Below are 27,041 nucleotides of genomic sequence, written 5' to 3' on the forward strand. Positions count from 1 at the left end.
ACTCGCCTTTTTGGTGAGAAAGCGGACAGTGCGCTGAATCGCTTTAAGGACTCCCGGGCTACAGCCAAGTCCTTGGGCCTCTCGGTCCCGCAATCGCAACCTTCCGCTTTTCGCCCCTTTCGTGGCCAAGGAAGGGGCGCCTCCTCACGTCCGCCTAGCCACCAGCCGCAGACCCAACCTGCGTGCGGTCGCCGACATGGTTTCCGCCGAGGCGGTTCTGGAGGCAGACGCGGTCAGCCCACATCCACCCCGGCAGCATCCGCCTCAAAGCCTTCCTAGTCAGAGCTTTCCGGCCCATTCCTCGCCAGTGGGCGGCAGAGTTCGCCATCACCTGCTCCACTGGCGTACCATCACTTTGGACAGGTGGGTGCTGCAACTCGTCCAAAGGGGCTTCTCCCTCCCCTTCGAGACGACCCCTCAGGCCATGCCACCGCAGCACCACCGTATCGGAGGATCATTTGAATCTTCTGCGGGAGGAAGTTTCGGCCCTCTAGGCCAAAGAGGCCATCGAGCGCGTTCCGAGTCCAGAAGTAGGTCGTGGTTGTTATTCCCACTACTTTCTGGTTCCCAAGAAGGGCAAGGGGGGCCTACGCCCTATCTTGGACCTCCGGCACGTCAATGCCTTCCTCCGGAAGGAACGGTTCAAAATGTTAACTTTGGCTCAGGTTCTAGCTGCCCTAGACCCTGGAGACTGGATGGTAGCGGACTTGCAGGACGCTTATTTTCACATCCCCGTCCTGCCGGCCCACCGGCGTTACCTGTGGTTCACGGTGGGCCAGGAGCACTTTCAGTTCACCGTGCTCCCCTTCGGCCTCACCAGTGCCCCTCGGGTGTTCACGAAAGTGATGGCGGTGGTCGCAGCTCATCTGCGCCGATCAGGGGTTCCAGTCTTCCCCTATCTCGACGACTGGTTGTTGAAGGCGGGCTCACCCCAGGCAGTCGTCTCCCACCTCCAGACTACGGCGGATCTCCTGCATTTGCTGGGGTTTTCCGTCAATGTGCCGAAGTCACACCTGAGTCCCTCTCAGAAGCTCCTCTTCATCGGAGCGGTTCTCGATTCGGCGCAGTTCCGGGTCTATCCACTGGAACAGCCTATCTTTCGGCCTCTATCCTGGGTTTCGGTCAGGCTAGTGTTGCGGCTTCTGGGGCTGATGGCCTCCTGCATCCTACTAGTGCATCGCCAGGCGGCGCATGCGGGCTCTGCAGTGGGACCTGAAGTTTCAGTGGGCCCAGCATCACGGAAATCTGTCCGACCAGGTCTTGATCTCGGAGGGCACTGCACAGCAGTTGCAGTGGTGGCTCACGGACCGCGATTGGGTCATGGGCAAGAGCCTCTCCCTTCCCCAACCGGAGCATGTCGTAGTGACGGATGCGTCCCTCCTGGGATGGGGTGGCCATATGGGAGAGGCGGAGATCAGAGGTCTCTGGTCCCCGGCGGAGTCTCGTCTCCACATCAACCTGTTGGAGTTGAGAGCGATCCGACTGGCACTGAAAGTCTTCCTTCCCTCTGTCAGGGGAAGTGTCGTGCAGTTGTTCACGGACAACACCACCACCATGTGGTATTGCAACAAACAGGGCGGGGTGGGGTCGTGGACCCTTTGTCAGGAGGCTCTGCACCTCTGGACATGGCTGGAACACCAGGACGTCACCCTAGTGGTTCAACATCTGGCGGGCTCTCTGAACGCCAGAGCAGACAAACTCAGCCGCCGGTGCATGATGGATCACAAATGGCGTCTGAACTCCGAAGTGGCACAAGTTCTCTTTCAGCAGTGGGGAGAGCCTTGGTTAGATCTATTCGCCACCGAAGAGAACGCGCAATGTCAGCAGTTCTGCGTGTTGGAATTTCCAAGGCGGCACTCGCTCGGCGACGCTTTTCGTCACGAGTGGAGTTGCGGTCTGTTGTACGCCTTTCTGCCTATACCACTTCTGCCCAGAGTGCTGAAGAAGATCAGGCGCGACCGGGCCCAAGTCATCTTGGTGGCTCCGGATTGGGCACGAAGGTACTGGTATCCCGAGCTACTCAGTATGTTGACCGATCCTCCGATATGTCTGCCCCTTCGGGAGGATCTTCTGTCGCAGCAGCAGGGGACGGTCCTCCACCCGAACCTGTCCAGCCTCCACCTCCATGCGTGGAGATTGAGCGGCGGCAGTTGATGCTATTTGACTTGCCTCCTGAAGTCTGTGATATCATTCTGGCAGCCAGGCGTCCCACCACAAAGACGGTATACGCCTGCCGGTGGAACACATTTGTGGCATGGTGCACAGCAAAGGCTGTGGATCCCCTTTCCGCCCCTCTTTCTGAGGTTCTCCTCTTTCTTCTTTCCTTGGCCCAGCAGGGCTCTGCCTTGGGCACCTTGAAGGGTTATCTTGCTGCCACCTCTGCCTTCTTAAGGCTTCCTGATCAGCCTTCTCTTTAAGTCCCCGGTAGTTACACGCTTTCTAAAAGGCATTACTCACACGTTCCCTCCTGTCCCTTTTGTAATGCCTCAGTGGGATTTGAATCTTGTTCTCACATTTCTAATGTGCGCTCCCTTTGAGCCTCTTCATAATTGTCCTCTTCGTCTGCTGACGCTTAAGACTGCTTTTCTGGTAGCCATCACCTCGGCTAGACGGGTGAGTGAGCTCCAGGCTTTATCATCAAAGCCTCCTTTTCTATCTGTTCATCCGGACAAGGTTGTCCTTCGGCCTCGTCCCTCCTTTCTTCCGAAAGTGGTGACCCCTTTTCATCTTGGGCAATCTGTCACCTTGCCCACCTTCTTTCCGCCTCCGCATCCTTCCAAAGAGGAAGAGAGGCTCCACCGTCTGGACCCAAAACGTGCGCTCTCCTTTTATCTGGACCGCACGAAGCAGTTCCGGGTGGACGACCAACTTTTCATTGGATACGTGGGTGCCAAGAAGGGGAAAGCTGTGCACAAACGGACCATCTCTCGGTGGGTCGTTTTGTGCATCAAAATTTGTCATTCCTTGGCACACAAGGACCCTCCTGTTGGGCTGCGCGCCCATTCTACTCTGGCCACAGCGGCTACTACTTTGGGATGGGGTGTCCCTTTGCAGGACATCTGTCAGGCGGCTACATGGGCTTCGCTCCACACGTTTGCCAGGCAATATTGCCTTGACAGCCAAGTCCGGAGGGATGGCTTCTTTGGCCGTTCTGTCCTCCAGGACTTTCTGGTGTGATCTTGGTTCGCAGACCCACCACCGGAGTTGGTATTGCTTGGGTATCTATTCTAAGGTGAGGAATCTAACCAACGTGTTTCTTTCAGATGAACAAGTTACTTACCTTCGGTAACGATGCATCTGTAAGAAACATTAGTTGGTTAGATTCGTCACCGACCCACCCATCCTCCCCGTTCTGCGAACTGACATCTAGGGTTAAGGTTATCCGTTTCAGGCCCCTAGATTTTATTTTTGGCACCAGTGTGTCTCTTGCATGGCTCTGCGTTCCTGGCGCGGAAAGCTATGTACGAGAACGGACGTCAGCGCGCGAGGGCGGCGTCTAAGTACTCCGACGACGTCATCCCGGCGCATGACGCCGACGGACGCGGAGCCGCAGACGACGCCTAGCGACGCGCAAGGGGTATTGCTGACGAAAAATCTTCCGGATCCAGTCTGACGCCTGGGGATATTCTAAGGTGAGGAATCTAACTAACTAATGTTTCTTACAGATACATCGTTACCGAAGTTAAGTAACTTGTTCTTCATTGTCAGGTAGCCATATGCCTAAATGAGTTGTTTGCGCTGTTGGGAGGAGGAGTGTTTGCCCTGACTACATCTCCCATCAGGCTCTGTCCTCCACACCTTCTTACCTATCCCAGCTAGCTTAACTGAGACTCTGCTTTCCTGACAGTGAGTGGTAATGTGCTGCCAAGATGGCAGACACTCGGTACTGGTGTCTGATTTGTCAACTCCCAACAGTGCCTTGAGCTCCAAAAACCAATCAACAGTGTAAGACATCTTGCCAGTACATTCCCATTGACTGTCAGGGAAACAGTTCTAGGTGGACTTGTTGGGCTGGGTGTAAGGAAGAGTGTATGCACTGACTACAACTCCCATCAGGCATGTGTCCACACACCCCTTCACACACAGTTCAAACAGCAAACCAGAGAGAGTGGTGTTCAGACAATGATGGGTAGTGTACTATCAGGATGTCTGACACTGCTGCCTGAGTTGACCACAACTCCAAACCTGGCCTTGTGCTCCAAACACCAGTCCCTAGTGTCAGCCATCTGGCCAGTACATTTCCACTCACCATCAGGGACAGCATAGTCCCAGGTGTGCTGTTTGAGCTTGGTGGGAAGGTGCGTGTAGGACAGAGCCTGATGGGAGATGTAATCAGTGCAAACACTCCTCCCAGGCAGCCCAACCGGGCCACCAGGAAGAGTGATGTCCCGACAATGAAGGGAAGTGTACATTCAAGATTTCTATATACATGTGTTTTAATAAATGTTCTTTGCCATTTAGATTGTTTATGAAAACTTTGTCTTGAAGAAGGTGATGGAAATGCGTTTCACCGAAACGCCGTGTCGACTCAAGTTTTCTTCCTTTTTAATGTGTAATTAAATAGGTCTGCAACTTATGGATTGTACCTTCTGCATTGAGAAAGTGTTTTAACCCTGTGATAATTGTAATCTTTCACATAGGTGCTTTTATAAAATATATTTTTTTGTATACATTAATTTACTCACCAAATTGTGTTGAAATAATCCATAGCAAACATCTAATGGTTTAATAATTTTTACTGTACAGTTCTGTTCGTTTGGTATTTGATATAGCACATTATCCAGGTGGAGGCAACCTTTTAGATACAGAGGTTTTTGCCCAACAGATACGTCCTTGAAAAGGGACATTTCTGCGTTTCCTTACTTTGCTCCCCCTCCCTTTTCTTAGAATCAGGGTAGCTCCCTTCGTTTTTGTCATTTCCAAGTACAGCTTGTTAGCTGGGGAGTTTTTTTTGCTTAACATTTATATAGAATATCCCTAAATAGTGGTAGTCTAATTCATTATGGATGTTTTAAAAACATGGGTTCTCAGAGGACCAGTTTAATAAAATCAGAAACAGTACTTCTAAAAATATATCCTCCATTACCATCAACAGTGATGAGGAACATTGGAGGAATATTTGGAATTACAAGAAAAAAGTAATCAGGACAGACTTGCATGCAGATTTCCTGATTGAATACTGCAAAAAGGGTATGATACCTAAAGGATTACAGGTCAAGAATGAACCAGGCCTTTTATAAAAAAATGAAAAATTCATTGAAAATTGGACACTCATAGCTCACAGGTGTAGCCGTGACTGGATGCTACTTATAATTGAAACAGCACACAAAGTATTAGTCATCGAAAAGAAGGAAATCAATGATAGGGAAACCAAATTAAAAAAAGAGTACCTCCTTAGAAAATGCAAAAAAAAAGCTGGAAGAAATACAAGGTGACATTTCCGGTTATAGGGAATATTTGCTTAATAAAAAAATCCAATAAATTTAGGAAGGATGTTACCAAGTATAACACCGAATACGTCTATCCTTAATTACATAAAGTCTATTATGATAGACCAAGGGAAGACTACCATAACAGAAATAATTGGCAACAACCCAAAATAAGTTCCCCCAAGAAAAGAGTCACTTTCTTTGATACTTCATATACTAGCTCGGATTCAGACAATGACACCCCACAAGATGCACATAATAATAAAGAGAATCAGTCCCTGGCACAAGTAGGGAGGGGGATTTTATCCCCAAAACCCAACATAGAAACGCACTCATATGAAGACAAGGAGCCAGAAGGGGTGGGAATAGAGAACAAAGCCCCAATAATCAATCTATCAAGTAGGATTTTAACACAAGATGAAATAGAAACTTTGGAGAAAGGATTAGGATATGCTATTGCCCCTTCTGTTGACACATACAATTTAGAAAGGGGCTTACAAGGATTTTTTTTCCTTTTTTTTTGAAAAGTGACACTTAGAATTTTTTTTAAGGGAAAGATAGACTACCTGTTGAAAACAAATCAGATTTAAAACCTAAATCTACATGGACACAGCCATTACAGATGGTGAATAAAGATATTGAACTCTTTGAAAAGGTTGTGGAGAAGGGTATTGATCTTTTAAATAAAAAAAATGTAGATCGACAACAATTTAGCCCACCAACAGTGAAGAGCTCTCACAGATTTAGAACATTGTAAGGAACTTACTATTAAACCAGGTGACAAAGGAGGAAGCATTGTCATTATGGACACTAGTGACTACAATAAGAGAATGCAAACTCTACTGAATAATGAACTTAATTATCAGAAATCCAACAGAGAAGAGTGAAATGTCCTAACTAGACAGGTCACTAATTTACTTAGTTTAGCCAAGGAAGAGGACATATGTCAAGACTAATGTAACTTTCTAATGAATGTGAATCCTATGATACCAGCACAATATGGCCTTCCCAAGGTCCATAAGGACATTCACATTCCCCCTTTGAGACCCATAGATTTTCTAGTATAAATTCACAAACTGAGCAAGTATGTGGACGTTTTTCTTCACCCATTAGTCACGCAACAAAAAGCCTACATAAAAAAACAACTGCTATGATATATACAGTAGAGAACCTCCCTTATGATGTGTATACACTATGGCTAGTTACTCTAGATATAGAGGCCCTCTATACAAATATATCGCAGGATGATACCATCCAGATGGTAAAGGGCCTCTTTTAATGACAATGGAGATTTAACAACACAAACAACTTTCATTGAGTGCGTGGAGATAGTTTTGAAAAACAATATCTTCCGTTTTAATACAGACTTGTTTCATCAAGTAAAAGGTACAAGCATGGGAGCTACCTGCGCTCTGAGCCTAGCTTGTCTGCATGTTGCCTCATTTGAGGACAGGCATATCTTCATTGTATCAGCCCCATTTTATGAAAATGTGTCAAATTGATCCAGATACATTGATGTTGTCTTTTCCTATGGAAGGGGACTGGAGAATGCTTTATAGATTTTATTGAGAGGCTTAATTTAGGGGATGTGAACTTGAAATTCACCTCATCTATCAACAATAATAGTTGTGATTTTCTGGATATCAAAATAAAAAATGATAATGTCTGTTACAAGTTCAACTACATACCAAGCCGACAGATCACAATACAATGTTGCACTACAACAGTAACCATCCGGCATGCCAAAAGGATAATATTCCTTTTGCTCAGTTCCTTAGAGTAAGGCGCAACTGTACAAACACAAGAGATTTGGAGATGCATGGTAAAAAGTGGACTACAAAATTCTTAGAGAGAGGTTACCCCAAAAAACTTGTAAAGTTTGCGTACAAAAAGGGCAAAGTATTAGAATAGAGACTCCCTTTTTGAACCTAAAGAGAAGAACTCAGAAAGAAATTGTCGTTAACATTTGTTACTAATTTTAGTAATGAAATTAAGAATATAATAAACAGGAATTGACATTTACTCAATAAGAAAAATACCGTAAAATTAGCCAAACCCATTCTTTCCTTCACAAGAAAATGTATAATGAAAAATTTGGTTCCATGATGGAATATCGTTAACATAAATATCGTCAGAAATAAATATCGTCACTAAAATATCGCTTACATTAATATAGTCATCCTATACTTAAACAAGAATTCACACAAATATCGATTTTTTTTTATCGACAACCCCAATATCGTTCACACTAATATCTACAACATAAATATCGACTACTACATTATCGACTTTATTTTAAATATCATTACCTTAGACATTTATATCGACTACACTAACATCGACGACCTATCTGCTTATAGAAATATACAAAAAATATCGTCTTTTTATTACCAACTCGATATGCACGATTCTTTTATTTTACTCACTTGTTTTTACTATTTTACTTTACAAAACTATTCACACAATTTAGTTTTCCTAATACTTATTGATATAAAAATATATAATATATGTTAAAAAAAATTACATTTACTGATACTATCATACACTCCGATGGCCTAAATGTGAAACACATTTCATTATTTTCTACATATAAACTATTTACATATAAAACAAAAAAGCACATATAAAACTTTTTACAATGTACTTTAACAAACAAATAGTGATGCAACAAACTTACGAAAATAACGGTTTTCTAATTCGAAATTACGTTCGACCAATGATTTTGAAATTTCACTAATTGAACCAATCAAAAGCTACCATTAATTAACTCACTAATATAAAAACAATTATACACTTAACGTAATTTACCATTTTTGGCACAAACTTGGAGAAAAACGGTTACCTTGCTGAGAGAAGAGAATACAAACCTACGACTACAACTACAAAACGTCATACTACACTTCAAGTAAGTAAAATCCCATTGCTTTTTTCATTCGAACTTAGCAAAAAGTAGATAAACTCCCTAATTTAAAAACTGTTCTTCTTTAGAGTGAAAACAAAACATGTTGAACTTATCAACAACGACCAAAAAATTCGATGTAAAAACATTTATAAACTACCTTATCCATGTCTTAGATAGCTGATAAAAATTATTTAAACTTGCTAAGTAAATGTACTATTTACTTCATATAGTAACTACTATCATCCAAATACTATAACACAATGATTATTTTTTCCACAGACTCTACAAAATTATTTACCTATCTACAACTACACTACCAACATCTTCTACTACATCAAGTAAGTATAGTCACTGTATGTATAACAATTCTGAAAGTAAAATCAAACACCTATAACACTAAATCATGTCTTTCAATTATTCTTTAACACTACTACAGAACTTAAAAATAAGAAAATTCAGAAAGAGAAATAAGAATAAAAGAATTACCAGTGAAGCCACATAGTAAGTATATGTTCACGCTTTTTCCTGCTCTTATACACATCTCTGTAAATCGTCTTCAATGTTCTTAAAAATACATATATATATTTTCCACAGATCTACCTTAGACATGGCAACTGGAGCTACTTTCATTACTTCGCAAAAAGCGAAACTAATGCTGAACTACATGGGTTACACCTACACCCAAGAAAGAGTAAAAGCGAATAAGACCCATTGGAAATGTAGCAAATATTACTCAAGTGCATGCTATGGTAGAGCAACAACTGTTGATAACAATGTGGTAAATGTACGTGAGCATAACCACCCACCAAATGTAACAGAAGTGGAAGTTAGAGAAGCACTGGAAACATTGAAAGATGCTAGTAAAGGATCACAAGAAACAAGCACTAGTATTTTGAAAAATGTTTTAAGCAAAGTGCCAGAACATGTGACAGGACAGCTACCTTCTATTCCCAACTTAAAAAGATTAATTTCAAAAACTAAACGTGCTTCAGATCCAACTCCACCAACGCCAGAAAGTTAAGGATATAAAAATATATCCTGAATATACCATTACACATAATGAGGATAAATTCCTAATGTATGACAACCAGAGTCATGACAAACGAGTTTTACTTTTTGCTACTAATAGTAATTTGCAAAAACTTAAATCATGTGAAACATGGATGATGGACGGGACTTTTAAAGTTTGTCCCAAACCTTTCTATCAACTTTACACCATCCATGGGGAATACCAAGATACAAATATCCCTCTAATTTATACTCTGCTGCCAAACAAAACAAATACTACCTACGTTGAACTTTTAACAAAGATCAAAGAATTAACAGATAATTACTATCCTCAAAGAATTATAATTGACTTTGAAATAGCCATGATTCAAGCTATCCTTAAGATATATCCCCATACCTCAATACAAGGTTGTTATTATCACTACAACCAAAGTATATGGAGGCACTTACAAAAATCTACCTTAAGCATTGAATATTGTACAAACAGTCACTTTGCTTATCAAATAAAAAAGTTGATTGCATTGGCATATGTACCAGCAACAGAAGTATAACTACTACAATTTATTAATTGACAGCCCTTTCTACCGCACCAATGAGAAAATACTAACTCCCTTCTTGGACTATTTTGAAGATACCTGGGTTGGAAGATTACATCGTTCAGGCCACCGTAGACAACCTAAATTTCAAATTCCATGGTGGAATGTGTATGCTAGTACAATAGCACAGAAAGCTAAAACTAACAACGCAGTTGAAGGATGGCATAATGCCTTCCAAGCCACTTTAGGAAGAAGTCAACCAACACTTCACAAACTAATCCAAAGCATTAAAAAAGAACAAAGCTACCAAGAACTCAGAATAGAGCAATCCCTTTCTAAAATTGGCCCTAAACTAAGTAAACAAACATTAAATATGTACGAATATCCCCAGCAAAAAACTAGAATGTACCCAAGTATAGAAGGTCTAGCATACTTGGACCTAATAGCTAAATCCATCCTTTAAATATAAATTTACCATGTTTAGTAATAATTTACTTTTTATTCTTAAAAAACAAATGAATATTGTAAAATATACATTAATATGTTCAATAGAATTGTATATTAATTGTTTATTGTATATTAAAAAATGTTTTTCATTGTTAAATATTTCTCAGATGTTAAAAAATGTAAATTTATGTTATGTACATATCGTGATAAAATCAATGTCATAAAAAATATGTAATATATTAAATTTTTATAAAAAATATAAAAATTTAATATACTAATGTATGCATAATTGAAACTGTATTTATGTACAAAACTGCAATATAATTTGTTAACAAAAATTATGTTAAATGTTTTATAAAATGTTCAAAATCTTTGCAGTAACAAATTAAACTATGAATAAAAAAAAGATCTAAAAATTGTTATTTCTTAATTTAGAAACTTGTCATATGTATGTAAAAAAGTTATAAAAATGTTTTTAATTTATATTGTTGAAATGAATATTACAACATGACATATATTATTCTTATTAAAAATAGTAAATAGATAATGCTGGATAATAAACCATAATAATTAACTATTCTAACTCCAATCCTACGTAAGTCAGGGTAAATGGTGGATAGTAAACCATTATAATTAACTATTCTAACTCCAAACAAAACATAAGTCAAGGAAAGTGCTGGATTGTAAACCATAACAATTTACTAATCTAACTCCAATCCAACATAACTCAGGGAAAGTGCTGGATTGTAAACCATAATAAATTACTATTCAAACTCCAATCCAACATAAGTCAGAGAGAGTGCTGGATAGTAAACCATAATAAATTACTATTCAAACTCCAATCCAACATAAGTCAGGGAAAGTGCTGGATAGTAAACCATAATAAATTACTATTCTAACTCCAAACATAACATAAGTCAGAGAGAGTGCTGGATAGTAAACCATAATAAATTACTATTCAAACTCCAATCCAACACAAGTCAGAGAAAGTGCTGGATAGTAAACCATAATAAATTACTATTCTAACTCCAATCCAACATAAGTCAGGGAAAGTGCTGGATAGTAAACCATAAAAAATTACTATTCTAACTCCAAACATAACATAAGTCAGGGAGAGTGCTGGATAGTAAACCATAATAAATTACTATTCTAACTCCAAACATAACATAAGTCAGGGAGAGTGCTGGATAGTAAACCATAATAAATTACTATTCTAATTCCAATCCAACATAAGTCAGGGAAAGTGCTGGATAGTAAACCATAACAAATTACTATTCTAACTCCAATCCAACATAAGTCAGGAAATGTGCAGGTTAGTAAACAATATACATTTTTCTATCTAAATTATTTTTTATACCCTATTACCCTATAATACCAAAATAACGCTTCTTCAATATTAATTTAATATTTTTTATTAATATTAAAAAATAAATTTCATGTAAAATTTAAAATTTCGAAGTTAAATTTTGATTTCATGATAAATTTCTAATTTATTAATATTTTCTACACTTTTAAAACACGACATTTTTAAATTACTACCCACCCTAATCCCCTATAATACCAAAAACCCGATCCTAAAATTTTTTTGGGGAAGTTTAAAATTTAATTACAAATTTAATTTGGTGAACAATTCGAAATTTCTAATTAAAATTTCGATTTCTTAATTATTTTCTAATATTTTTATATTTTAGAAATTTTGTAAAAACCAAATTTTAAATTACTACCCACCCTTATCCTCTATAATACCAATAACCTGCTCCTAAAATTTTATTTTTGGAATTTTAAAATTTAATTACAAATTTAATTTTGTGAACAAATCGAAATTTCTAATTAAAATTTTGATTTCTTAATTATTTTCTAATATTTTTATATTTTAGAAATTTTGTAAAAACCAAATTTTAAATTACTACCCACCCTTATCCCCTATAATACCAATAACCCGCTACTAAAATTTTAACAATTCTTTTGTAGAAAATATTTTTTAACACATATTACTAGTAGGAGTTTTGTAAGTTTTTTAAAAACATAATACATATTTTTTTATAAATTTTATAACTTATATTTTTCTGTCGATATTATATGAAACGACATTTTGATCAACGATATTCTGTTCGATATTTTTTCTTGACTATATTTTTGTCATTCTCAAGAAACGATATTTTTTACAAAGATATTTTCTATTACGATATTTTTCACAGTCGATATTCTTACCACGATATTAATGCTAGTCGATATTTTCCCGTCGATATTCTATCTTTATACCGAAAAATTTAGTACATACATCCAGGAACTAAAATGGAATGTAAACAGCTAAGCATACCCAACAGTTCTCTTCCCAATGGAAATTTCCCATGTAGTTCGTGTAACAGTTTTAGTAATATGATCAAAGGATCTGTGATTACACACAATGGGGTCACACACTCTGTAAAGAACTTAGGGGCATATCAACAAATAGCGATAATTATCGCTAAGCGCTGTTAGCGCTACAGATTTTATTACCGGCGAAGTCCTTTTTTTATCGCCGCAGTAGCAACGTATTAACAAGGCGCCGCTAGCCAGCGATAATCAGTTCCGGCGCCAATGGATGGTGATCAAATCTTAGCGCCGGTGATACAAAAAGACACACGCTAAGCCGTGAAAAGTAGAGCTAAGCAAATTATCTCCAAAATCAGCCTGACAATTGACAACAGGCCTGCATTTTGCACGCAGCAAGCGGGAAAATGCACTATAAAAGGCCCCCAAGCAGCCAAAAAAAAATGGATTCCAGAGACTAGACCAGTGACCAGACGAGAGACATGGAGGAAGCAGGGCCAAGCATGGAGACCACAGCGAACCCCACAACCAGCCAAGAGGAGCAGGGAGAGCCAGGGGAAGGAAAAGAGGAGGAGAAACCCCGGGTTCAGCCACCAGGAGAATCAGGTCCTGTATAGCCTACTGGCTGAACACCAGCAGGAGCGGTTTATCCAGAGGACAGTGCCATTGTCCCAAAAGAAACATCTGGGAGGAGATCACAGCTAAGGTCAATGCTGCGGGAGAGAGGAAGAGGAGGACCGTGGAGGAGGTAAAAAAAGTGCTGGAACGACAGCAAGAACACCAAGGAGAAGATGGCCGCCAACCGGAGGGAAGCCATGGCCACCAGAGGTGGTAGCCCTGTGCCGCAGCTGGAGCTGGATGAGCAGGAGGAAATGGTGGTGCAAGTCATCACTGAGGAGACGGTGGTTGGAGTGCCAGGTCGGGACACCGCTGCAGGTGGACACAACCACAGGGCGAGTACAAACTATAGAGTGGGTGGACGGCCACAATGGCACACATGTACAATAAATAGCATTGTATACCCACAATTACTGTGGTTCAGGTCCCAGATAGCCCTGTGCATGGTGGCATGGACACACATCAACTGATCTAACAAACATTGCTAGACACACTTTGACGGACACATGGACATTGAAATGTGCACTCAAACGTCAGAAAAACAGTCTAGCTACATCAGACCACTAAATAAGTGCCACATCACATACCAAGGACATCGCGCCGAGGGACATCGTATCAAGAGCCTGTTGTTGTTTTGCTGGGACTGCGAGGACCAGGGTGCGTAGCTGCTAGTTTAATCCGGCGCACCTGGTCACTCTTCCCGGCCCCTCCCCCCACCTCCTCTTACTACATAACCCTGCTACCTCCCACGCGTAAGCGGGATGCGTGCGGGGCTAAGCCCGGGCAAAGGGCGGGCCGTTTGAGGCCGTTAGAGGACGGGAGAGGCTGGGTCTGGGCTAGTACTCTTGGCCCAATCCCGGGATTGCATTCGTGTTTGAAGCCCGACGTGATCGCCGCGAGTGATGACGACCAGGGAAACAAGGAGCAAAAGTACATCGCTGGCTGCTACTGCAACAAAGGGAACATTGGACAATTATTTTGTTAAAGCTGGCTCCCTATTAATAGAGGACATCACGCTACTTGAGAGGCGAATATCTCAGGAATTAGATAGGGTGAGGAGATCGTCTATGGGTCCTTTGGCTCAGGCAAAGTCCCCTGAGGCACGCCCAGAAGCCATTGTGCTGGACACGGGGGCAGCCGGAAAAATTGACCCCTCTGGGCCTCTGAACATTTCGAATTGCACCTCCCATTCAAGTATGAAGGACCTTAGTGATCCTGTAGATCTCAGTATGCTAACTCTCCCGCCTACTCAACCCCACCCTACAATTATCACTACCCCAATCATGATTTTGAAACGATTAAGTCCGCAGGCTCTAAATTGAATAAGCGGAAGGGGACTAGAGAAGGAGCAGTTCCGAAAAAGAGAGGAGGAGTGAGGAATCCGGTTGGGCCGAAGCTGTACACTTTAAAATCCCCTTTGCACCCGTCATCAAATAGTCCCTGCTTAAATACGAGGGGAAATTTGCAAACTTCTAGAACTAAGGCTTTTCCTCCAAATTTAATAGGGGAGGGTGGCACCCAAAACAACTGAGCCCATTGAGGAGGATGCCACCCTTGCTGATATAGGTGTACTCATTAGAAACCTCTTAAGCCCCTTGGAAGAAAGGCTAATTAAAATCGAAGCTAGGCTAGTGGTCATAGAAAAGTCGACAGTGCAACTAGCTGATAGTCTCAAAGCAACTAGTAGTGGTGGGATTAAGGCTCCTGATAGAGTCAAAAAAGGGATCTCCCCAGGCTACTAAACAGGACAAAAGTGCATCCCACACAATCCAGATCCCAAAACTTACCCCCCCCCCCACAAGTATTAACACACACGGAGCCAACCATCTCTAAAAACTCTGCAAACCAGTACAACTACCTTTCCCCTTCTTCAACTAGTGCGAAACACCGAGGATGCCAATAAGAGGGAAAAGTTTAGATCAGTACATCTTCCTCCAGAGGCAGCCCCCTATACTGTAGTTCTAGTAGGGATTCCAGAACTGAACGCTGCCTCAAAAGAATCCACCGCCTCACTTAAGAACAAGGTGATTAATTGGCTATCGAAACACAGACCGCTTCCGGAAGGCATATTGAGCCCAGTCCTCATGGTACGAAGGGCGCCTTGGCTGGGTAGCTCAACTAAATCCATTAATGGAGACTGCATTATAGTTAGCTTTAGAGACCAAAGGACAGTACAGCATATTTGTGGATGGACAGTGGAGGATAAAGGGACTACTATTAAATCCCTACCCCTTTCCTTTTTTACCCCCCTTTTGCATATGATAGAGAGGATCAGTTTTGGGGGGCTTGGCCACAAACATCGGCCGGTTGGGAAGATAGCAAAAGAAGGGGAGACCTTTACAATCCCAGAAGCCAATACCGAGGCTGCTTTGAAACTAATGCCCAGAGCACTAACCTAGGGAGACTGGGTGGGGGGATCGGCAAGAGGATGGAGAGAATTCCCCAACTCTAGAAATCATCAACAAACTCACTACACCACAAATTGGGATGATGAGGGATGGGAAATTTGCCATAGGAGGGGTGGTAACTGGGGCTCTAGAGAGCAAGATTATCACCCCTGGAAAATCCCCCAGCCAGTTTATCTTCCAATACAGAACAGGTATAGCCAACTTGACATGGTAGACTGACTATCTGCATGCATAAGTAAGCAGTGTACGTCTATATCCTTGGAGGGTGGGGATGGAAATAGTTTAGAGATAATGTCGGCCGATGCCCCAGTACAGAGACTTGGGCACTCCCATTGGCGAGACACAAAGTATTGTGGGGGGAGAAACAATTTACCTCCCAGCACACTCAGAGACCACGGCCAGTCCTAAAGGGAATGTCTCCACCCTCACTACTGTCCCGAACAATGGGCCCCAGCCTCTAAAAATACTTTCATGGAATGTGGCAGGTTTGGGAAACAAGCTTGAATGCCAGGAATGGTTAGAATATATTAACTCTAAAGATCTATGTATGTTCCAAGAAACTTGGGAGAGGGAGGAACATCTAAGGCAGGATTTCGCAGTATTTTCCATTCCCGCAAAATGGGGGGTAGGGGGCGTCCTTCGGGAGGCCTTCAAACCTGGGTTGCAGTACACTTGGGATGTCAGGCCACGCGTGTCCCAGTGGCATCAGAGGACATACTCGTGGTTCTATTGGAATGGTCCAATTGCCGCAGATTAGTAGCGGTAAATGTATATTCAAGGCCGGTTACCATCACGCAGGAGTCCTCCACCATTGAAGAATTGTCAAGTGCTTTGGATGAACTCCCCAAGGGGACCCCTTTCATAGTGGGCGGGGATCTGAATTCACACTTCGAGCCATTAGCTTGTCTTTTGGATGGGGCTTCATTAGATGAAGATGCAAGATGGCGTGTACCTTTGATAGTATCTACATCACCTAAAGCTTGGACTCCATTAGCACTCCAGATTACCGCCCTTACTCTGAAACATGGTGTGAGGGCCTGCAATGGGCGTGCTAAATCTGACATCCCGAGAAAACCTACGTTTAACCGGAAGGGCAGGGAGTCAAGATTAGATTACATTCTAGTACAACTACCCCTGTGGTCGCATGTTATGGACTTCAGGGTAACAGACAGAGCAGACAGCGACCATAACGCTCTGGAATTGGACTTTCTCCTTCCAGGACGGGATCATGGGGAACTAGAAACATCAAAGATAAACCCGGATTTAGCCCTAGAAAGTAATAGGAGGAGAATTAAGTGGGAGAAATTAGCTGCAAGTACAGATAAGCTCCCTCGCTTCTACAATAACTTTATCCCCATTTTGGAAAAAATGGGCATTCTAATGGACGAACCATGCCCAGACGAGAAAAATAAACAAATTTGGTTGATGCATGAAGAAGTCGTTAAGACCCTGACTGCAGATCTATTCAATAATGGACCAATGAGGGGGGGTGGAAAGGTCCAGCGCACATGGTTTAATGCAGCGTGTCGTAGGGCAAGGAAGGATCTTTTGTTGAGTATTAAGCATCGCAAAAGTAGTCCTGAGATTCAAGCCAGGAGACGCAAATATAAGCAGTTGGTCTCAAACACTAAGAGTGAGTGGGACCAAAGTAAAAGGGAAGAACTCACCAGTTCCCTAGCCTCAATGGACTCACGGAAGTTTTGGCGAATTGCCAATACGGGTTCCCAAGAACTTGTCCCGGCAATAGAACCGAACATTTCTCCCAGGCTATGGCAGGAGCACTTTCACTCTCTTTATGCAGTGGAAGCAGGGTATGGAGTCTGTAAAACCCCACTTGTACATAACTATCCGGAAGGCGACCCATTTACCGAAAAGGAGGTCCGGGTCGCTATATCGGGCCTATCAACTGGTAAGGCACCTGGCCTGGATGGTCTCCCCGGTGACCTTTTCAAACAGGAACCAGACATATGGGCCCCATACCTCCTGGTATTGTTTAATGCGGTCCTAAAGGGCATGGAGGTGCCCTGTACTTGGCTGGGCGCGGAGGTGGTTCCGATTTTCAAGAAAGGCTCGCCTCTGCTCCCATCCAACTACAGGCCCATCAGCCTGATAGATGTGTCACAAAAACTTTTTGGAAGGCTTATTTTAGATCGCCTACAGAGCTGGATAGAAGAAACCGCCACTATGAGCCCATATCAGGCTGGGTTTAGAAAGGGGGTATCTACTATGGACCAAATTTTTCGCCTAAATCCTATTTATTGGAAGACGGCGCGCTGGTCGGGGGGGGGGGGGGGGCAGCTTGTTCACAGTTTGTGGACCTGCGTGCCGCCTTCGACCTAGTGCCGAGATCCAAACTTTGGAGTGTCCTTGATGATCTGGGAGTCCCGCCAGTTATACTGGCCATCCTAATCAAATTACACCAGGAAAACTACGCGCGGGTCAGGTGTGTGAGGCAGGGATGCGTGCTCGCACCCACCCTGTTTTGCCTCTTCGTCAACGGGGTAATCGACCACCTGTCCAGGATAGCGGACATTGATGCCCCCAAACTGAATGGCAGCAGAGTGCCCGCCATAATGTTTGCGGACGACACCCTGCTGCTGTCCAAATCCCCTATGGGAATTCAACGGATAGTGGATGGGTTCCTCCAATTTTGTACTGAGAGGGGTCTTGAAATCCACGCCTCCAAGATAAAATATATGATCTTGAACCCTACCCCCTCATCACGTCCCAGCCCTATGTTGGGTACAGTACGTCTGGAGAGGGTTTCCACATTCGAATATCTGGGGGTCACCCTGAATGAAAAAATGACATGGGGGACACACACTATTAAGGCAAATATGAAGCTATCACAGAAGGTGGGTGCTATTACAAGAATGGTGGGTAAATCCATATACCGCCCACTGGGTCCTATGATACAGATTTATAAATCCCAAGCTCGGGGCTCAGTTTTATATGGGGGTGAATTATGGGGCCATACTCCTGCTAAAAATCAGTACAGAGAATACATTTGAGGCAGCTGGTGGCTCTTCCTCCTAGTACGCCATTGTTTCCTCTGAGATTGGACCTTGGTCTCAGGCCAATCGCCGAGGAACTGGGCTTAAAACCATTAACTTTTTGGCAACGACTTTGGAGCAGCCAGGATCTTAGTGATTATAGAAATGAGCTGCAGGAATTTCTGGCCCTGTCGAATATCAATAACATCCCTTGGCTAACATATATAAAAAGATCATGCGAAAGCTTAGGCCTAGGGGAATTATGGACCGATCCTGCAAACTCAAGCACGAGGATTCCTCGAAAGGCACTTTCAAAACTTTACTACCAATCAAAGCTGACCACCGCTCTAGATAGTACACGGGAGGGCTCACTGACCAATTCATTTATACAAGTGAAAGATTTTTAATCAATGGAAAGTGTTCTTGAGGGTATGGCCCCCGTGATGGCAAGAAAGCTCTACTTACAGTGGAGGTATGGTTGCTTACCCTTGAGGGCCTTTACCAGCTCTTGGTCCCAGCCTCCAACAAGTGAGCAATGCCCAGCATGTGCATACCCACAGGAGAGCGATCTACACGTGGTCCTCTTTTGCAAAGCCTATCGGAGAGTGAGGAAGTACTGGCTTCTTCCCATTCTCAAAAACATTGGTTTTAGGAAATTCTTCCCTGCGTTTAGAATACTAAAAACTGATTTGTCACCTCCGATTGTTTTTGCAGTGGCAAAGTTTTTAATGGCCATGTGGCATGCCCGAATCAGCTTTTTAAAAAAGGGGGGGGGGGGACTGTATAATATTAATTGATTTTAGAATATCTTTTCCATGTTTCTATTAGTTTTAATTATGAAACTTTTTTGAAAAGTAATTGTTTATGCAAATGTCTAAAACAATGGGAACTTTTAAACTCAAATAATTGTAAAGTGTTCATATCTTTGATGATCTAAACGATCGAAATAAAGATTTGAATGAACATTCCAAAATGCCACATCACAGAGATGCAGCATGCTGCCAAAATGCACCCCTTGCACCATCACAACCCATATCCAAATCATCTCCACAAGGCCGCAACTCACATGTGCCAAAATGAGTATGCAGTGTGAATGTGACTGATCATGTGCACGTGTAAGCATGCCAACAGCAAGACCAGCACACATGCAAAATAGCACAAGTGGCTGACTTGTGTGCAAGGATGTGCGTGGCCAACAAGTGTGACTTGGATGGCCACACACAACCTTGCACACGAGCCAGACATGTGCAATGTTGCAGGTGTGCTGAGCCGGTCGCTGGCATGCGTACTCGTGCACGTGACCAGTCACATTCACACTGCATACTCATTTTGGCACATGGGAGTTGCGGACTTCTGAAGAAGATTTGGATAAGTGTGGTGATGAGGCAAGGGGGACATTGTGACAACCTCATGCCTGTACTACAGAAATGCCCCCTTGCCTGTACATGCTATGCAGCACTGTGTACAGCAAGATGAGAAAGTAATGAGTGAGACTGCATACCGACAACACATGCAATGTCACACCAAAAATACTGATCATGGGGCATATTACCAAGGACGGCGTTAAAAATAATAGCCGCTTCAGCGTCAGAAAACTGCCACTAAAGCGGTGATAAATAATGGCCCTGAAAACATGTCCTGGAGAATTCTAATAGAAGCCCATGGTCTCACCAGAACATGGACTTCCATTGGAATTTCCCAGGGCATATTATCAAGCCCATTATCGCCGCTTAAGCGGCAGTTCTCTGCCGTTCAAGTGCGGATAATTTGTAATGCCGTCCTTGATAATTTGCCCCTTAGTCGTGTGCCCTCCATTGCAAAATGCGATGCAGGGCGCACCATAAAATCCATTCAGTCATCCAAAGGCAACTTACCTGCATTCACACATATCCCTGTCCATAATACCCACCACCCTCTCCCGCCCCACGTCAACGCATGGCATGTACTATTTTCTCTAGCAAATTTAAAAACTCTTCATGTCTGCAAAAGCTAGATCTTCAAATCTAACAATTGCGCCAACCTATATATTACCTACATCAGCGTTGAAATTATCGCTGCCTTAGCGGCAGGAAACTGCCACTAAAGTGGCGGCAATGGCCTTGATAATATGCCCCTGTGAATTGCCATAGGAGCCCATGTTCACACCAGAACATGGACTTCTATGGGAATTCACAAGGGCATATCATCAAGCCAACACAGGCGCTTTAGTGGCAGTTACCTGCCGCTAAAGCCGCAATCATTTTAACGCTGACCCTGGCCCCTAGTCCCTCTCCCCTCTCTATGGTGTTCAATTTTCTGAGCATGGGATCCTTGGCTTGTTACTATGACAGGTCTCCTCTACTACCTTTAATATTAAGAACCATGTAAAAAGGGGTATAACAACCAATTTACAACACAGGCCATATAAACAAACATCACCAGCACAAATACATAAGAAAGTCCATTTCACAATCCCTCAAGGCATGTCACTACCCATGTTGCTCTGTACTTCTTGATAGCCTTAGCAGTGCGTAATCTGTGGTATCCAGAAGGTAAACACTAAAAACACAATATACAGGCTACCGCTTTAGATTCACCCATCATGCATGTCTACAATGGTGTCGAATGGTTACATCTACGGACTATAAAGGCCCCAGCCTGGTACCAGCTCACCTGGCTCAGTGTTGACATTGCTCTCGCTGTCTTCGTCCACCAATGGTCCAAAGAAATGGTCCCATGCCCTAGCCGCCTCAAGTGATCCCTTGCTCACTGTACCCTTGTGTAGAAATGATAAATGGTAGTAAATTCCAGACGTAGCCTTGAAGTATATATTTAAGTAGAGGTTTATTAGTCGGTCATCAGATGGTAAAAGGTAGTTCAGTAGATAAGATTAGTCAAGATGATGGCCCCACCAGGAGCAGCATGGTTGCTGCTCAGCCCACTCTCTCCAACTGTCACTCTCTCCACGCAAGCAGGCACACCAACATTCCACTCTCTCTCTCTCATCAGGCATTCCAACATTCCACGCATCCATCACATTCATTCTGGCTGAGCAGCTAAGAGGGGAATGAACTTAAGGGAATTAAGGTACAACACCTTGACCAGTAGTAGCCTAACTATCCCATCACACTCTGCCCATTTGGTGAACTCGCACTCCCATTGATCTAAACTAGTGTCCCCACTTGCCTTCCAGTGCATCGTAATATCCCCTCATGTGAGGGAAGTTTGCCCCCTCTCCCTGAACCCTTGTGCATGCCTATGAGTCAGTGTAGAAACATGCATTGACTTTTTGCCGGTGTGAGGCAAGGCTTTGTAAAACATTAAAAAGAAGCCTTTGGAAGCGGGTGTGCCTGCTGCACCTCCATGCTTACTCTAAAATCTCAGCACAAGCCCTTTCTGGTATCTCTCTCCCTACATCTACCTCCCATTTCAATTAGGTATGTCCAAAGGGGGCAGCTCCACGAGACCAAAGCGCATGTACAGGCATGTGACTGCCTTACACTTTACAGCTGCTGTCAATATGCATTGGCGCCCTAAAAAAAGCTCAGGTCCTGCTTGGTCCCCTTTACAATGTGCACGAATATCCACTGTGATCACTGAATGGAGTATGTAGTCGTCCCCCCTTCTAAAATCAAAACCCTCATGCAGAGTCTAGAAGGTTAGCGCCTGGTATGATGCACAAAACGGCCCACCACTGCCACACACTCCACATGTGGGACCAAATTTGTGGGTAATGGGTGTGACACGGTCTGCTCAGACAGCAACAACATTTGTCATACATGCTGCACCATACTCTGAAAGGGTAATCCAAAAGAAGTGCAGGAAGCAAGATTAAACATGAGACGCAATGCACACAAAACAAATCTCAAGGAGCCAAAGCAACTTAGAGGCACATGTGTCCTACACAGTGCAGCTTTGTAGAAAACATGGCATATATAATCAAGGACGTTCTTAAAATTATCGCCACTTCAGCGGCATGAAACTGCCACCAAAGCGGTGATAATGTGTCTGATAACATGTTGCAGAGAATTCAAATCAAAGCCCATGTTCACACCAGAACATGTGCTTCTCCTGGAATTCTAGGCGGCATATTTCCAAGAACATCTTTGCCGCTTGTAGCGGAAGTCTCCTGCTGCTAAAGCGCCGATAACACCATGGACGTCCATGATAACATGCCCCCAAGTAGGCTCCCATTGCCAATGTGCCATAAGTGGGCACTCATCACACATCACTAATAGCACACTAAACACATGCACATGTGCAAGCCCCTGCAAAGCTGCAACTCCTTGAGCCACACTGATCATGCATGTGATATGGCATGATGGATAGTATGCCTGCAGGACAAAGATTCACATGGTGCAGGATACCTCACTGATGTTGCGGAGTGTGGAACTCATCCTCAAGGGAGCATATCACACCCTGGCACAAACTTATGTACACAACCCCTGATGTGAACAAGACACTTGATGACCTACTATGCACAAGAGTCACAACTCTGACAAGGATACACAATCCACACAGCTTTCAACAGGTCTGCATTGTACATACACAGAAGTCAAAGGCCCATTTCATGAAAGGGACAAGGGGCAGCTATACAAAGGCAGCAGGTGCCACCACACAATGCAGTGTACACACATACTAATCAGAGTACATCAACATTGCCCAATAGGTGTTGCGGACTGCATCAGACACATAACACACACCAAGACACAACAGGTAGCATTTGTGTGTAGACACTGTCAAGACACATTTCTCACCTAGGCAACTTGTGATATTACAACGTACAAATACACCCACACATCTGTGAGGTCTCAGAAATAACCACCATCCAGAAACTTCATGGTCTACTGGTCTATAGACCATTTGTACTCCATAGACATTACAGACCAGAAGCAGTATTATAACTTATTCAAATGCAAAAGATGTCCAAAGTTCATATGTAACTTGCAGGATATTCACACATTTTCAGTGATGATGAAATGACGATCCAACTAGATTCCAATAAAGTTGATGATTTTTAATGTTCTTCAATGCATGTGGTATAAGAAAGAATAGCCAACACGTGTTTCGTCTGTACACAGCGAGTACAACGACTTTTTCAAGGCTGTAAGATGGAGACATGCAAAAAAGTTCTATATAAGATATTTAAAAAAGACAATTCAAACAAGTACATCTGTATAAAAAGGCTGTACAGTCCAAGATACACAAGTCTTGTAAAGACAATAACAAAAGGACAGACATAGAGCTAGAGAAGGCGAGAATATATGGCCTTGTTAGGAATAAGGCTTCCATAAGGGTTCAAAAGTGATGTAAATAATTATAGAAGTGCAAAGCGAATTTCACAGTTCACATCCGCATTTTCACGTTTGCGAAAAAATTCGATGATTTCAGACCAAGAGCTGGTGTCAAAGATCTAGACACCAGAAGAAAAGATGTGGAAGTTAGTGCTAGCGAGTCAGAACTATCTAGCATTAGTAGTGAACCCAGAAGTGAGACAACACCAGTAACTAACTAATAGTGCTGCCCCAGGGACTTCCTCTTCCTCCTCCTCTTAATCAGAACTGGAAAGATACAGGAAGGGCACCAGACTGAGGGGGTGGGGGTGAGTTAGCAACAGAGCTAGAAGAAAGCAAAAGGGTAACAAGATCTACATCGCGAATCCAGAAACATTGAGTCCCGGTATAATTTCGCAGAATGAGGTAGTCTCAATTTGTGATAATCCTATTATTGTTGAGAACAAAGATGATGTGTCTATTGTCAATCTGTCCAATCAGTCTGAGTAACATGGAAATCAATGTACTCAAAAAAGGTTTAAGTTTTTGTCCAATGCCCAGACCAGATTTCACTCAGGTCCATATCGATCTATTTAAATTTGTACGACGGCTCAAATTAAAAAAGTTTTGACAACCAAAAACATCTACCTGTACCTATTTACACCTCCAGTAACAGTGGTCAAACTATTGAAGATACACAAAATATACACATGCTCTTATCATTAGATGAGCTCACAACTATCCCCAGTATGGAGGACATCATGAACGATTTGGAGATCACTACTAATCTTCAAACTGAAAGTGGACTCAAACCTAAATCTGCCTTTATTCCCATGTTACCACCTGACAACTTGATAGACTGCTTTTACAAAGCAGTCACGAGTGAACTCTATCAATTAGAGGATAAATCACATCGCACTTCAGGTATAGCCAAAGATAACCTGACTAAACAAGAGAGGTTTGCGCTTACTAAACTGATGGGCTATTCTCAAATAACCATAAAAGAGGCTGACAAGGGTGGCAACATTGTTCTCCTTGATAATGATCAATACCTTGGAGAGATTGAGAAACAACTTTCAGACACCAGTGCATACACAAAGATCTGTCACAATCCCATGCCAGACATTAGTTTAATTGAGTCAACACTAAGATTTTGGATGGATGCCGGACTAATTTCTGATATTGAATTTAAATATCTGTTCAATCTGACCCCTAGGACAGCTTACATCTATATATTGCCCAAAATCCATAAAAACATCACTGCCCCACCAGGCAGACCTATTATTTCGGGCATAGGAGGAGCTACTGAACATATTTCGGAGTATATTGATATATTCCTCCAACCTATTGTACGACAACTACCGGCTATTGAGGACACAAAAGATGTCCTCAACAAACTGGATCATTTTTTATGGACAGAGGATCTTACATTTGTTGCTCTCGATGTCAATGCCCTATATACCAGCATTCCAATTGCTAGAGGCATGGAAGCTCTAACTTACTTTCTCTCCAAGTGTGATGAATCACTATATGATCACACCAAAATGCTGTTGGAGCTAACCAGATTGACGCTTGAAAACAATTACTTCAAACATCTTGATACATGGTACAGACAACATTCTGGTGTGGCCATGGGGGCTAAGTTTTCTCCGTCATTTGCCAATATATACATGGGCTTTTATGAACAAGAACACATTTGGAGATCTTGCCCACCACATTTAACCAACCACATAATATACTGGGGTAGTTATATTGATGACATCCTTCTCATATGGGGTGGAGATATTCCACATCTGGATCAATTCATATATTATCTCAATACCAACAATTACAATCGGAGTTTCACATACAGTTTCAGCAAGAAACATATTAACTTTCTTGACTTGACATTATTTGCAGAAAATTGTGTTGTTGAATCCAAACTCTTTCGCAAGAGTACGGCGTGCAAGTCTGTCTTACACGCCACTAGTGCACATCCTACATCTCAGATTAGAGCTATCAATATGGAGAGATGACCCGTCTGAGGAGAAATTGCAGCACTGAAGTAGTGTTTCAATCTGAAATCAATGATCTCAAAAAACGCTTTACTAACAGGGGCCATAGGAGTGATATTCTGGATAAAGCACACACTAGAATTAATAGATTAAATCGCACTGAGCTTCTCAAACCTAACAGCAGCAATAAGAAGAAACGAGCTGCCAGACAGCACATCTCAGTTATTACCCAATACAACTCACAGCAATGAGATTTATCGCTCTTTCTATAAACGCTGGCATCTACTCAAGTTGGATCATGATCTTGATCCATATCTTAAAGCAAAGCCCATGTTCGCATACAAACGCGGAAGGACGCTTAGTAACATCCTCAACACACCTCAAGGGATACATACTGCCAGTACATCTACCGGTACTTGGCTACCTGCCAAACCTAAGGGCTTTTACAAATGTGGCATGCGTAATGTTTGTCAATTCACAACCAATAAGATAACAAGCTTCAGTTACAATACTCGCCAAGTTCATAACATCAAACACTTCATTAATTGTAACACCAAATACGTGGTATATTGCATTGTATGTCAGTGCAATCGCATCTATGTGGGTAGCACAATACGACCTTAACACTGAACACAGCATGTCTGAAGTATTACACATTAAATTCCACGGCATAGACAAACTTGTTGGGGACCCTAGGGGAGGTAACACTTTGGCACTAAGAAAATTGGAGTCAAAATGGCTTATTAAGCTAAGATCCATTGACCAGGGACTTAACACTGACCGTGAGTTGCATGTATTCCTAAAAGATTAACTTTTTAGGCTACATTTATGTCTGCTCTCTGTTTATCTGTTCTGCAATTTGAATTTATGTCCTTTGTTGATATTGGCTTCATTATTACATCTTAACAACAATTGGGATGTGGAATGGCGCACTCCTGCTTGATAGAAAATTCTAAAAAATTTAGTTAGGTGATTGGTGCAGGGTTGGTAACCCTTCTGAACTCAAGGGAGTAAAATGATTGACGATGCGCTATTTCCCTAAGGAGTAACGTCCCCAACCTTGCACTCGCGAGAAAATTTCAATAAAGTTTTCTTCAAAGACGTTCAATATGTTCTTAATCTTTTTTATTTGATTGTTTAT

At 42.5% G+C, this 27,041-nt stretch overlaps 1 long non-coding RNA gene across 3 annotated transcripts in view; it reads right to left on the reverse strand.

The window, feature by feature from the left end:
- Positions 1-27,041, reverse strand: part of LOC146782845 (uncharacterized) — a 414,494-nt gene that overhangs the window by 165,584 nt on the left and 221,869 nt on the right. The window lies entirely within an intron of this gene.

This window comes from Triturus cristatus, chromosome 12 (genome assembly GCF_964204655.1).
Source record: "Triturus cristatus chromosome 12, aTriCri1.1, whole genome shotgun sequence".
Classification (NCBI taxonomy): Eukaryota; Metazoa; Chordata; class Amphibia; order Caudata; family Salamandridae; genus Triturus; species Triturus cristatus.